The sequence below is a fragment of the Aquarana catesbeiana genome, linkage group LG12, assembly GCF_042186555.1.
Source record: "Aquarana catesbeiana isolate 2022-GZ linkage group LG12, ASM4218655v1, whole genome shotgun sequence".
Taxonomy (NCBI): Eukaryota; Metazoa; Chordata; class Amphibia; order Anura; family Ranidae; genus Aquarana; species Aquarana catesbeiana.
In genome coordinates, this window is record NC_133335.1 from 58,364,570 (window position 1) to 58,377,094 (window position 12,525).

The window sequence follows — 12,525 nt, forward strand, 5'->3', positions numbered from 1 at the left end:
GGACGCACTGCACTAAATGTAAATAGTCTAGAAGATAACAGGAACGGATCTAGCTGAACACTGTGAGCAGGACGCACTGCACTAAATGTAAATAACAGGAACGGATCTAGCTGAACACTGTGAGCAGGACGCACTGCACTAAATGTAAATAGCAGGAACGGATCTAGCTGAACACTGTGAGCAGGACGCACTGCACTAAATGTAAATAGCAGGAACGGATCTAGCTGAACACTGTGAGCAGGACGCACTGCACTAAATGTAAATAGTCTAGAAGATAACAGGAACGGATCTAGCTGAACACTGTGAGCAGGACGCACTGCACTAAATGTAAATAGCAGGAACGGCTCTAGCTGAACACTGTGAGCAGGACGCACTGCACTAAATGTAAATAGCAGGAACGGATCTAGCTGAACACTGTGAGCAGGACGCACTGCACTAAATGTAAATAGTCTAGAAGATAACAGGAACGGATCTAGCTGAACACTGTGAGCAGGACGCACTGCACTAAATGTAAATAACAGGAACGGATCTAGCTGAACACTGTGAGCAGGACTCACTGCACTAAATGTAAATAGCAGGAACGGATCTAGCTGAACACTGTGAGCAGGACGCACTGCACTAAATGTAAATAGCAGGAACGGATCTAGCTGAACACTGTGAGCAGGACGCACTGCACTAAATGTAAATTGCAGGAACGGATCTAGCTGAACACTGTGAGCAGGACGCACTGCACTAAATGTAAATAGTCTAGAAGATAACAGGAACGGATCTAGCTGAACACTGTGAGCAGGACGCACTGCACTAAATGTAAATAGCAGGAACGGATCTAGCTGAACACTGTGAGCAGGACGCACTGCATTAAATGTAAATAGTCTAGATAGAAGATAACAGGAACGGATCTAGCTAAACTGAATACAGTGTATATATATATATGCAACACCTGGGATGCATATATATACACAATACACTGTAAGTGCAGCTAACTGACTGACTGTTCTGCCTAATCTATCTAACTCAAATCAAATGACACTGTCTCTCTCTCTCTCTATCTCTCAGCACACCGGAACACACACTACACAGGGCCGCCGTGCAGGCGGCCTTATATAGTGTGGGGTGTGTACTAAATCCCCTGAGCCATAATTGGCCAAAGCCACCCAGGCTTTGGCCAATTACAGCTCTCTCTACTGACGGCGCTGTGATTGGCCAAGCATGCGGGTCATAGTGCATGCTTGGCCAATCATCAGCCAGCAATGCACTGCGATGCCGCAGTGAATTATGGGCCGTGACGCGCCACACGAATTTAGCGCGAACGGCCCATAACGTTCGCAATTCGGCGAACGATCGAACAGCCGATGTTCGAGTCGAACATGGGTTTGACTCGAACACGAAGCTCATCCCTACTCAGAATGACAAGATGAGCATTCATTTGAATGCATATGTCTTAAAAGTACTCGTGTTTTTCTTTCTCTACCTTTGTCCACATTGATAAAGTATAATCTCAGAAAGTCAGGAAAGCTGGTCCAAAGGTCATTAATGTATGCTGTATCCAATAGGAATCACCATGGAAGGCTGTCCTAGAAGCAAGGACAACATGACCAGATTGGCATTATGGACTTTCATACTATTATTATTGGACTGTTGAGAACAAGGATCCTCATGTTTTTTTTTTTTCTCTTCGTTTTTTTTTTTTTATGGTGTTCTGTCTCTTATGATTTTTATTATGGACTTATTAAATCCAGAGCGCTTCTCCTAGGGGGTTATCTGATGTGAGGAGGAGCCGTGAGAGCCGCCGGGGGACCCCAGAAGATGATGATCGGGGCCACACTGTGCAAAACGAGCTGCACAGTGGAGGTAAGTATGATATGTTTGTCATTTAAATAAAAAAGCAAACCCTTACAATCACTGTAACTTGAAGTTTCCATGTTCCAGCACTTACAGTTTTGCACACTCCCTTCTCTCTGAAGCAGGCAGTAGTCATTCAAAAAACATTTACTAGTAAAAAAGAAAAATAAGAGACACAGAGTGCCTTTGTATGTCAAAAACTGAGAACTTTAATTGGCACTGATCAGGCGTGCCCCCTCCCTGAAACAAGTTTTTGCATGTTGGGATGTCTGTGTATGACCCTTGCTCTGTTACAACCACTCTTTGCATTCCCTGCCTGCTGTACATACTTTGTTTGGGCAGTTGTTCATCGTGTGTCACACTTTGTTTGCTTATCTGGTTTGTTTTACATAGATTGGTATTATGGAGGTGCGTTTACATTTATTCACTTATTTCTTTAAATAAATGACATTCTATTACACAATATTTGTGCCTGATATTCTCTATGGCAGTGCACACATTTCTGGTCACGTCGCTTCCTGACACTCTAGTATTTACAGTATATGTATGTAAGATCTAGGGACCTTAGATTGTAAGCTCCCTGAGGACAGGGACTGATGTGAGTGTACAATATGTAAAGTATTGTGTAATTTATTGGCGCTATAGAAATACCTGTGGACAGACCTCACCAGGACATGGGCTTTTGGAGGGGACTGCAAGGTGGCCTCTTGCCTACTGACTATGGGCCCTGGCTTTTGAGATAGCAGATCATTCTCTAATGATTGACAACCACGTAATAATAACAAACAATAATAACAAACAATAACAAACATATCATACTTACCTCCACTGTGCAGCTTGTTTTGCACAGAGTGGCCCCGATCCTCAATTTCTGGTGTCCCCTGGCAGCTCTCGCGGCTCCTCCCCACATCAGATGACCCCCTCGGAGAAGCGCTTACCCTCGAGAGGTTACCTTGCGGGTGTGCTCCCAAGTCCAGCATTTGCGTCCATAGACACAAATGCCGGACTCGGCCCGGCCCCCCCGGAACCCGCGTCATTGGATTTGATTGACAGCAGTGGGAGATAATGGCTGCGCTGCTATTAATCTATCGAATCAAGAGCCGGACCCCGTGCAGAGAGACAGTGTGTCCCCGGCGGGTCAAGTTCCAGGGCTCAGGTAAGTAAAACAGGGGTGGGGGGCGGTCACTGCCAGGTGTTTTTCACCTTAATGCATAGGATGTATTAAGGTGAAAAAACACAAAGGTTTACAACCCCTTTAATTCTCTGAATAAGGACAATAAAGTTTCCCTTCTGGAGTGGATGGAAAGGTGTAATATTAATCTTGTACAGGTTAATGGTCAGAGAGAATATGTTGACCCTCCAGCAGACCGGGTTGTAGAGGCTCCTTCACTTTACAGGACAGAAATATTTATCAATAATATCCTTCAAGAAATTTATGAAGATAAATTAATTCCACTGTATCAGACGGCTGGAACATTGTTTGTCTTCTGCTGACTTGTCTATTGGACAGATTACACACGTTTGTGTCTCTCCCATCGTGTACCTCCTAGGTCTGAATTAACATTTTTTTTCCTCACCCGCACCTCCACACCCCTGACGACGCCATCTGATAATGAAACGCGTAGGTAGGAACTGGAGATGTTGTAATGGATGTGAATAATAATGATATCAGGTGTTACTAGGTTACTAGGTGAGGTATATTAAAATGTCTATTCCAAACGCTTTATATCTGTATCAGAAACATTGAATGTTAAAAAACGTAATACTTTCCAGATATTTTCCTACTTCAAATTTTTCTGTCTGGAGCCAGACCGCATTGAGTTATCAATAGACTGTAGCTTCCTGTAGCTTCCTGTAGCTTTCTTATTCTGGACTAAGTGTCAGAGCGTGATTACTTTTTAATGGCATGCATGCTTTAATTTGATAAAGGGGTAGATATAATAATTTCAGAACTTTTATTCTGAATCCAAAATAACGTAAGATGCTTGTGTATGCCGGGACGCAGCGGCCATCTTGCTGGTTGGGAATGCTGTTCTTACACTGAGACAGGCGTGTTTTAACTGCTGTTATGTGAGTATTACTCTACATCTCACAAATAAACTGGATTGAGGTTCTGCACCATGAGGAGTGTCTCTTTTGTCCCACTATGTGGTTGATCGAGCTATGGAGGATACGATTGGATTAGCTGCTAATCCACAAAGATTGACGCTATACTTGAGTGCTGCCCAATGCGTTTTTGAGCTTGGTAATGAGGGTCTAAGAGGAGGGTAAGAGGCAGTGTGATTGGATGCTGGTGGTGGATTCCTCACATGTGTGCTTTTTAGCTGCACTTTACTACAGAAACCCTTTTAAGGATATTTCCTGTGGACTTTCTCTATGGACTATCATATTCTTTAACCACTTCAGCCCTGGAAGATCTGGCTGCTCAATGACCAGAGCATTTTTTGCGATACGGCACTGCGTCGCTTTAACTGACAATTGCGCAGTTATGCCCGGCTGAACCCAAACAAAATTGACGTCCTTTTTTTCCCACAAATAGAGCTTTCTTTTGGTGGTATTTGATCATCGCTGCGGTTATTATTTTTTGCGCTATAAACAAAAAAAGACAGACAATTTTGAAAAAAACACAATATTTTGTACTTTTTGCTATAATAAATATCCCCATTTTTTTTTTAAAAAAAAGCTAATTTTTTCCTCAGTTTAGGCCAATGTGTATTCTTCTACATATTTTTGGTAATAAAAATCGCAATAAGCGTATATTGATTGGTTTGCGCAAAAGTTATAGCGTCCACAAAATAGGAGATAGATTTATAGCATTTTTGTTATTATTATTTTTTTTTTACTAGTAATGGCGGCGATCTGCAATTTTTACCATGACTGCGACATTATGGCGGACACATCGGACACTTTTGACACATTTTTGGGACGATTGACAATTATACAGCAATCAGTGATATAAAATGCACTGATTACTGTATAAATGTCACTGGCAGGGATGGGGTTAACACTAGGGGGCGATCAAGGGGTTAAATGTTTTCCCTGACTGTGTGTTCTAACTGTAGGGGGAGGGGACTGACTATAGGAGATGACAGATTGTGGTTCATAGCTATTAGGAACTCACGATCTGTCTCTCCTCACAGAACAGGGATTTGTGTGTTTACACACACACGTCCCTGTTCTGCCTCTTGTGCCCGCGATCGTTCGTGGCCGGTGGTCATCACGACCGTCGGCCACGAGCATCAGCCCCCCCGCAGTGCAGCGGCGTGCGCACCTGCTATCCCGCTTAAAGGAGCCGACGTACAGCTACGACGGCTCGCAGGAACGTGCCGACCTGCCGCAGTGAAATGACGGCGGCTGGTTGGCAAGTGGTTAATTTCTGTTTAAGCGCTGCGCCTTTACCCCTTTTATTGACTTTGTTGACCTTTCATCAATATCGTGTGAGCAGCTAAACTCAGTGATTTACCAATTCAATTTTTACTAAGTGCAGCAGATACAAAATATTTGACCTCCATACTTAACAAATTAGGACCTGCGGCTGTGTACATACAGCTGCTGCATTCTCATAGAGTAAGAGGTGGCTTCAGCCACGCAATCAAACCACTCATGCACAATGTATGGGCCAGAGAACCTGTGTAAATGAGCCCTTAATTTTTTCAATTATCTTTAACAATTTTTTAAAACAGTTTTTTAAAAAAAAAAAAATTATTTTTTTTACATTTTTTTAAAATTATTTTTTATTTTTTATTTTTTTTACAATGCTGTTGGTAGGCTTGGGTGAAATATCAGGGGTCTAAATAGACCCCTGACATCACACCTTTGAGACAGTGAAAGGAATTGAGGAAACAGATTCTTCAGTTGCTTTCTCTGTAGCCTCAGCTGCACTGAAGATAAATGAACAGGATACAGATGCTCCACCCCATTCATAAACTGAAGCATAGTACACAGAGTTTACAATGCTTCAAGATGAACTACAATCTGCTCACATATTCTGTAATAAAAACATCTTTGTTATTCTGAATCTTCCCTCCAACCGCTTTGCATAATATTTTATATATACTGTGATTCTGCACTTGCCAAATATCCCGCAGAAGTCTCCCTCCACTGAGTCTGGCTGCAGCCATTTTAACTGTGGGCAACTGAAGCTGCTGCCTGTTCACTTCCTGGATTTACACAGACACACAGAGGCACACCTCCAGCTCTGCAGCCCTGCAGCTCTCATTGGCCCTCTTATGACTCATCCCCCCTCCCTTCCTGGCAAACTCTCATGAGAGTGAGAGAGAGAGCTGTGCATGATGTCATAAGCTAATTACCAGACAAGAAAGAGGAAGTGGGCTGTAAAAGGTATTTTCTGGCAGAAAAAAATGTTTTATTATCCAAAGTTAAAATAACAATGGCAGAGGATTTAATAAATGGAAAGTTGAAAAAATAACTGAAGGTCTGCTTTCAGTTCAGTTCACTGTGTTCATTCACTAAAGGAAGGGGCCCATAAATCACATATTTACCAGCCCTTCCCCTACTCTCCATCCTAAACATCACAGCAGTCGACGGGAGAGGGAAGCTGGCAGTGTCCTGGGTGGGAGCCCAGGCACACAGGGGGACAAGCAGCAGGAAAAATAGATACTGGCAGGACAGAGAGGGGGATTGGTGCGTCGGGGGGTTGCAATTACAGAACAATGCCCTGTGTCTCTCCCTGCAGCAGCTGAAAGCCAGCGGGAGGGAGAGGGGGAGAAACCAGCTTTCATCTCCAGCAGAGAGGGCATCGTTCTTGTAATTCCCCCCTGCACCAAACACCCTCCCTGTTCTGCCTGGGTCTCCCTGTGTGCCCAGGCCCCATACAGGAGGACCGGTTGTACCTCCCTATCTGCAGCCCTGCTTGGTGATTACTGTAACAGGGACAAAAAGTGAGGGAAAATCCAAACATTTGTGGTGGTTGTCAGAGCAAAAGGTGAAGGGGTGACACCTGTTCCTATGATATCACTCTAAGATCGGAATGTCACTCACTTTGGGGAGATTTTCTGCTGCAGAAGTAAATAGAATATTCCCAGCAGGGCATACATGGCAATGCTTTATATAAAAATTTAAACTTCATTTTAAAAAAAAAACTTTAAAACTTTATCTCTTCTACTACTACCTACTATATTACAATCTACTACTAAATATCTGTATCCTCATTTCATCTTCTTTCCATACAATATATTTTATTTATTTCAGGTACTTATATAGCGCTGTCAATTTACGCAGCGCTTTACATATACATTGAACATTCACATCAGTCCCTACCCTCAAGGAGCTTACACTCTAATTATATATATATATATATATATATATATATATGTGTGTGTGTGTGTGTGTGTGTGTGTGTATATATATATATATATATATATATATATATATATATATATATATATATAAATACTAATAAATATATATCAATACTATTTTATAATATACACGTAAATAAAAAAATTTAAAAAACAAGGGAAAAAAAGATCATACCTCAAAATGAACCTGTTGCCCCAGACACACACACACAAATTGAACAGCCAAAAGAAATAAGTTGCTCAGCGATTTCTCAAACTTAATAAAAGGTAGTAATTTATCAGTGAAATGTACCTGCCTTTGATCTCTTACCTTGTGCTGTCAGATTTGAATAAAGTTCTCTGTCTGGAGACAGAACTCGTGCAATGCTAATAACCTCGAAGCTTATGTATTTTATAGACAGGATCAGGGAGGAGTTTTACAGATTACAATTCTCACACTTTTCTCACACTTTGTACTAGAATAATTGTACAGAGCACTCACATCTTCTAACTTCCTTTAAAGAGTGCTGAATATGTTTTAGCATGCAATGTTTTTTCTGTGATAAGCATAAGGGAACCGTATCTTTTTTTTTTTTTTTGCAAACTTGTTACTTATGATATGAGAAAGAATGGCTAATTCAAAAAGGAGAAATAAAGTTTTGGTTGTATGCTGGGAACGGATCCTTTTTCATCAATCTATGCAGCATAACCTACAAAAGTGAAAGCCCCTCTTTTGGGGAGGTTGTGGCAAATAGCCCTTCCCAAACAGGATATTGTGCTAAACCTGCAGGTAAATAAGTGAACCAGAACTTTCCCTAAATGAAAGTATGGAATTATTATTAAATGCTTCTTCGAAGATTTGGCTGCTCAATGACCAGAGCACTTTTTACAATTTGGCACTGCGCTGTTTTAACTGGTAATTGCGCGGTCATGCAATGCTGTACACAAACAAAATTTATGTCCTTTTTTCTCACAAATAGAGCTTTCTATTGATGGTATTGGATTGCCTCTGCAATTTTTTTTTGCAATATAAAAGGAAAAAGACCGAACATTTTGAAAAAAAAAGATATTTTCTACTTTTTGTTATAAAAAAAATTCCACAAACTCAATTTTAGTTATACATTTAGGCCAAAATGTATTCAGCCATATGTCTTTGGTAAAAAATAATGTCAATAAGCGTATATTTATTGGTTTGCGCAAAAGTTATAGCGTCTACAAACTAGGATACATTTTCTGGAATTTACGCAGCTTTTAGTTTATGACTACTATCTAATTTCTTGAGGTGCTAAAATGGCAGGGCAGTACAAACCCCCCCCCCCAAATAACCCCATTTTGGAAAGTAGACACCCCAAGGAAATTGCTGAGAGGCATGTTGAGCCCATTGACTATTCTATTTTTTTGTCACAAGTGATTGAAAAGTGCCAAAAAAACCCCCCACAAAGTTGTCACTAAATGATATATTACTAACACATGCCAAGGTTATATGTGAAATGACACCCCAAAATACATTCTGCTGATTATCTTGAGTATGGGGATACCTCATGTGTGAGACTTTTTGGGAGCCTAGCCATGTACAGGACCAGGGCCGATCCTAGGGTTACAGACGCCTGGGTGCAGAAATATTTTTGGCGCCCCCACATGGGCGTGGTCATCTTACCAACTCCTCCCCTTTACAAATGTTTCTATGGCAAAGATTTAAACACAGAGATGTTCCCCTAAGAACTCTTTGTTACCCTGGGATCCTCCCATGATCTTTTAACAAGAAAGAAAATACAGGAAGAGCATACACTAATGAGACCTGGAGCGGAGTCTCTCTGATGAACACAGAGAGGGTTTCTCTTAGAGAGTCTGTTAGAAAGAGCCCCCAGACATAGTACAGGAGATGATCAGAGACTGGAGATATAATACAGGAGATGGTCAGAGACTGCAGACATAGTACATGAGATGGTTAGAGACTGCAGACATAGTACAGGAGATGGTCAGAGACTGCAGACATTGTACAGGAGATGGTAAAAAACTGCAGACATACTACAGGAGATGGTCAGAGACTGCAGACATAATACAGGAGATGGTCAGAGACTGCAGACATACTACAGGAGATGGTCAGAGACTGCAGAAATAATACAAGAGATGGTCAGAGACTGCAGACATAATACAAGAGATGGTCAGAGACTGCAGACATAATACAAGAGATGGTCAGACTGCAGACATAATACAAGAGATGGTGTCACGTACCTAGTGGTGGAGCCCAGAATGCAAGGAGTAGCCTCTCGTGTGCCTCTGGTTCGAGAGCCCCTGATAGAGAAGAGAGGGACTCAAGAGCACAGGGGGCCACAAGTGCTTGGCAAGTGGCAGGTGTAGAGCTGATCCAGACCTCTGGTGCAGCAGAAGGAGGACTGACAGGAAAACTGGATCCACTGATAGAGCAGAGAAGGACTGTAGCTGGCAGGAACTCAGGAACAACAGGCAGCAGGGAGGTGTTCTGTAGTACAACTGGAGCACTGGAACAACTGTTAGATGAACCGGAACTCTGGCAGGAACACTGGAACTGTTGACTGAATAGAGAAGCACTGTAGCTAGCAGGAACCCAGGAACAAACAGGCAGCAGGGAGGTGTTCTGTAGTACAACTGGAGCACTCGAACAACTGGTAGATGAACCGGAACTCTGGCAGGAACACTGGAACTGTTGACTGAATAGAGAAGCACTGTAGCTAGCAGGAACCCAGGAACAAACAGGCAGCAGGGAGGTGTTCTGTAGTACCACTGGAAGCACAAGCGAAGTCAGACAGGCCGGGTCAAACACTGGCAAGCAGAGCAGGTACCAAACGGAATCAGGAGAGTAGTCAGGGCATGGACCGAATCGGCAACAGACAGGCAGGTAACAACTGTAGGATGAGGCAGGAGAATTGTCAGACAAGCCGAGGTAGGGGACTGACAGCAAACAGGAGAAGTCAGGAACAAGCCGGGTAACAGGAATCAGGTAGGCAGGTATACTAGATAGCTTAGGGTCACAGGGAACGCTGTAGACTGGACAGCAAGGAAGCATGCTGACAGGCTCCCTTAAATAGGCCTAATGGCACCAAAAGCTGTCACACTGCACGTCTGCGCGCATCCGCGTGCACACGTGCATGCCCGAGTACCGATCGTACGTGCCCGTTCGTATCATCGTGTACCCGCGTACACCTGCTCATATTAGCGCGCACCCGCATGCGTCCGTTCGCGCCAACGCGCTTCCGCATGCGTCCTCTGGCTCTATTGACAGTAGTTCTGTTAACCGATCTTCCGCCGATGGCTGAGATAACAGGATGTCTTTCATGACATTGCCCCCCCCAAGGGGCAGCCTCCGGATGCCCAACTGTGCCATCTTACTTGGATGAGATCTTTTAAAGGCAAGAATCAACCTCCTCGCATGGATGTTGGACTCCGGCTCCCAGGAGTGTCCTGGCAGTTTCAGCAGCAGTAGGTGTACCCCTCATTGGTAGGAAATGTGCCATCTTGGATAATCTATCCACTATTACGAAGATCGTAGTGTAGCTTTCAGAAGGTGGCAACTCAACAATAAAATCCATGGAGATCATCCTCCATGGCTTCTCCGGGACAGACAGTGGTTTCAACAGGCCCCAGGCTTTAGACTTGCTACCTTTATTTTGAATACAGGTGGCACATGCTTCCACATAGTCCTTACAGTCCTTTTTTAATGATGGCCACCAGAACGTGCGCTGAAGAAGTTCAGATGTTTTATGTACTCCGAAATGGCCAGCTAACATATGATCATGGCAAGAACTAAGAGCTGCTGTTCGCATCTCCTGAGGTACGAAGATCCTATCCCTAAACCACAGAAGATCATCTCTGGCCTGTAGGGCTGTATCAGGTGGAGTGGAAATGTTCCTGGAGGCTTGCTTGATCTGTGACAGTAGATCCCCTTGGAGTAACAGAAAGTTCCCTGAGGACAAGATGGTATCTGGCGGAGAAGGTGCTTCTGAATCACTGTACATCCGTGACAGAGCGTCAGGCTTGATATTTTTTGACCTGGGACGGTAGGTGATATGGAAAGAAAATCTAGCAAAGAACAGTGCCCATCTGGCCTGTCGTGGTTTCAACCTCTTGGCAGTTTTTAAATATTCCAGATTCTTGTGATCTGTATAAACAAGAATCGGGTGGGTGGGCTGCTCCCTCTAACAGGTATCGCCATTCCTCCAGTGCAGCTTTGATCGCTAACAACTCTCTGTCACCCACGTCATAGTTCCTTTCTGCTTCCGATAATTTACGGGAAAAAAAAGCGACTGGGTGCAGAAGAGCCCTAGGCCCCTGTCTTTGGGAGAGTACTGCACCGACTGCTATCTCCGAGGCGTCCACCTCCAGGATGTAAGGCAATGTGGAATCAGGATGTTTTAAAACTGAGGCTGAGACAAACAGATCCTTCAGTGTAGTAAAGGCCATCTGAGCTTCCGTAGACCAGTGGAATTTGAGGCCCTGTTGGGTTAATCTTGTAATGGGAGAAATGATGGTGGAGAATCCCTTGATGAATTTTCTATAAAAATTTGCAAATCCTACGAATACGTTGAATCCCTTTTTTGTCAGTAGGAGCCAGTCCAGTCCAGAATAGCGGAGACCTTCTGAGGGTCCATTTTGATGCCTTCCACAGAAATAATAAGACCAAGGAACTGAATACTCTCTTGTTCGAAGACACATTTCTCAGGCTTGGCGTAAAGGCCGTGCAGGCGAAGTTGGGTCAAAACGTTTACGACATGTTCACGGTGTTCAACTAGGGAAGAAAAAAAGATTAGAATGTCATCTAGATAAATAACAACGAACAGGTCAAGGTAGTCTCTGAAAATGTTATTCACAAAATGCTGAAATGTAGCAGGAGCATTACAAAGTCCGAAAGGCATGACTAAATATTCGAAGTGCCAAACCGGGTACGGAAAGCAGTCTTCCATTCGTCTCCCTTGCGAATGCGGACAAGGTTGTAGGCACCACGAAGATCCAATTTAGAAAACACTACTGCAGACCCCAGCCTCTGAAAAAGTTCTGGCACTAATGGTAAGGGACTACGGTTCTTGATCGTGATTTTATTGAGTGCCCAATAATCCACACAAGGGCGCAAGGAATGGTCTTTCTTTTCCACAAAAAAGATTCCTGCTCCTGCTGGGGACGTGGAAGGTCGGATGAAGCCTTTCTTTAGATTGTCATCAATGTTGTTTTTTAATACTCCTAGTTCTAACTCTGACAAAGGGAATATTCTCCCAAAAGGAATCTCTGCCCCTGGGAGGAGCTCAATCGGGCAGTCATATGGCCGGTGGGGAGGAAGGGTCTCGGCCCCTTTTTGACTGAAAACGTCCAGAAAGCTGTGGTAGACTTTGGGTACAACTTGACAGGTCTC

General features: G+C 43.4%; 1 protein-coding gene across 1 annotated transcript in view; it reads right to left on the reverse strand.

Annotated features, from left to right (window-relative positions):
• LOC141114274 (NXPE family member 1-like) overlaps window positions 1–7,556 on the reverse strand; it is a 236,313-nt gene extending 228,757 nt beyond the window's left edge. Inside the window, exon 1 of the mRNA XM_073607866.1 lies at window positions 7,474–7,556. The gene's annotated coding sequence lies outside the window, so the exon portion shown is untranslated. The remainder of the gene's footprint in view (window positions 1–7,473) is intronic.
• Between the last annotated feature and the right edge of the window lie 4,969 nt (window positions 7,557–12,525).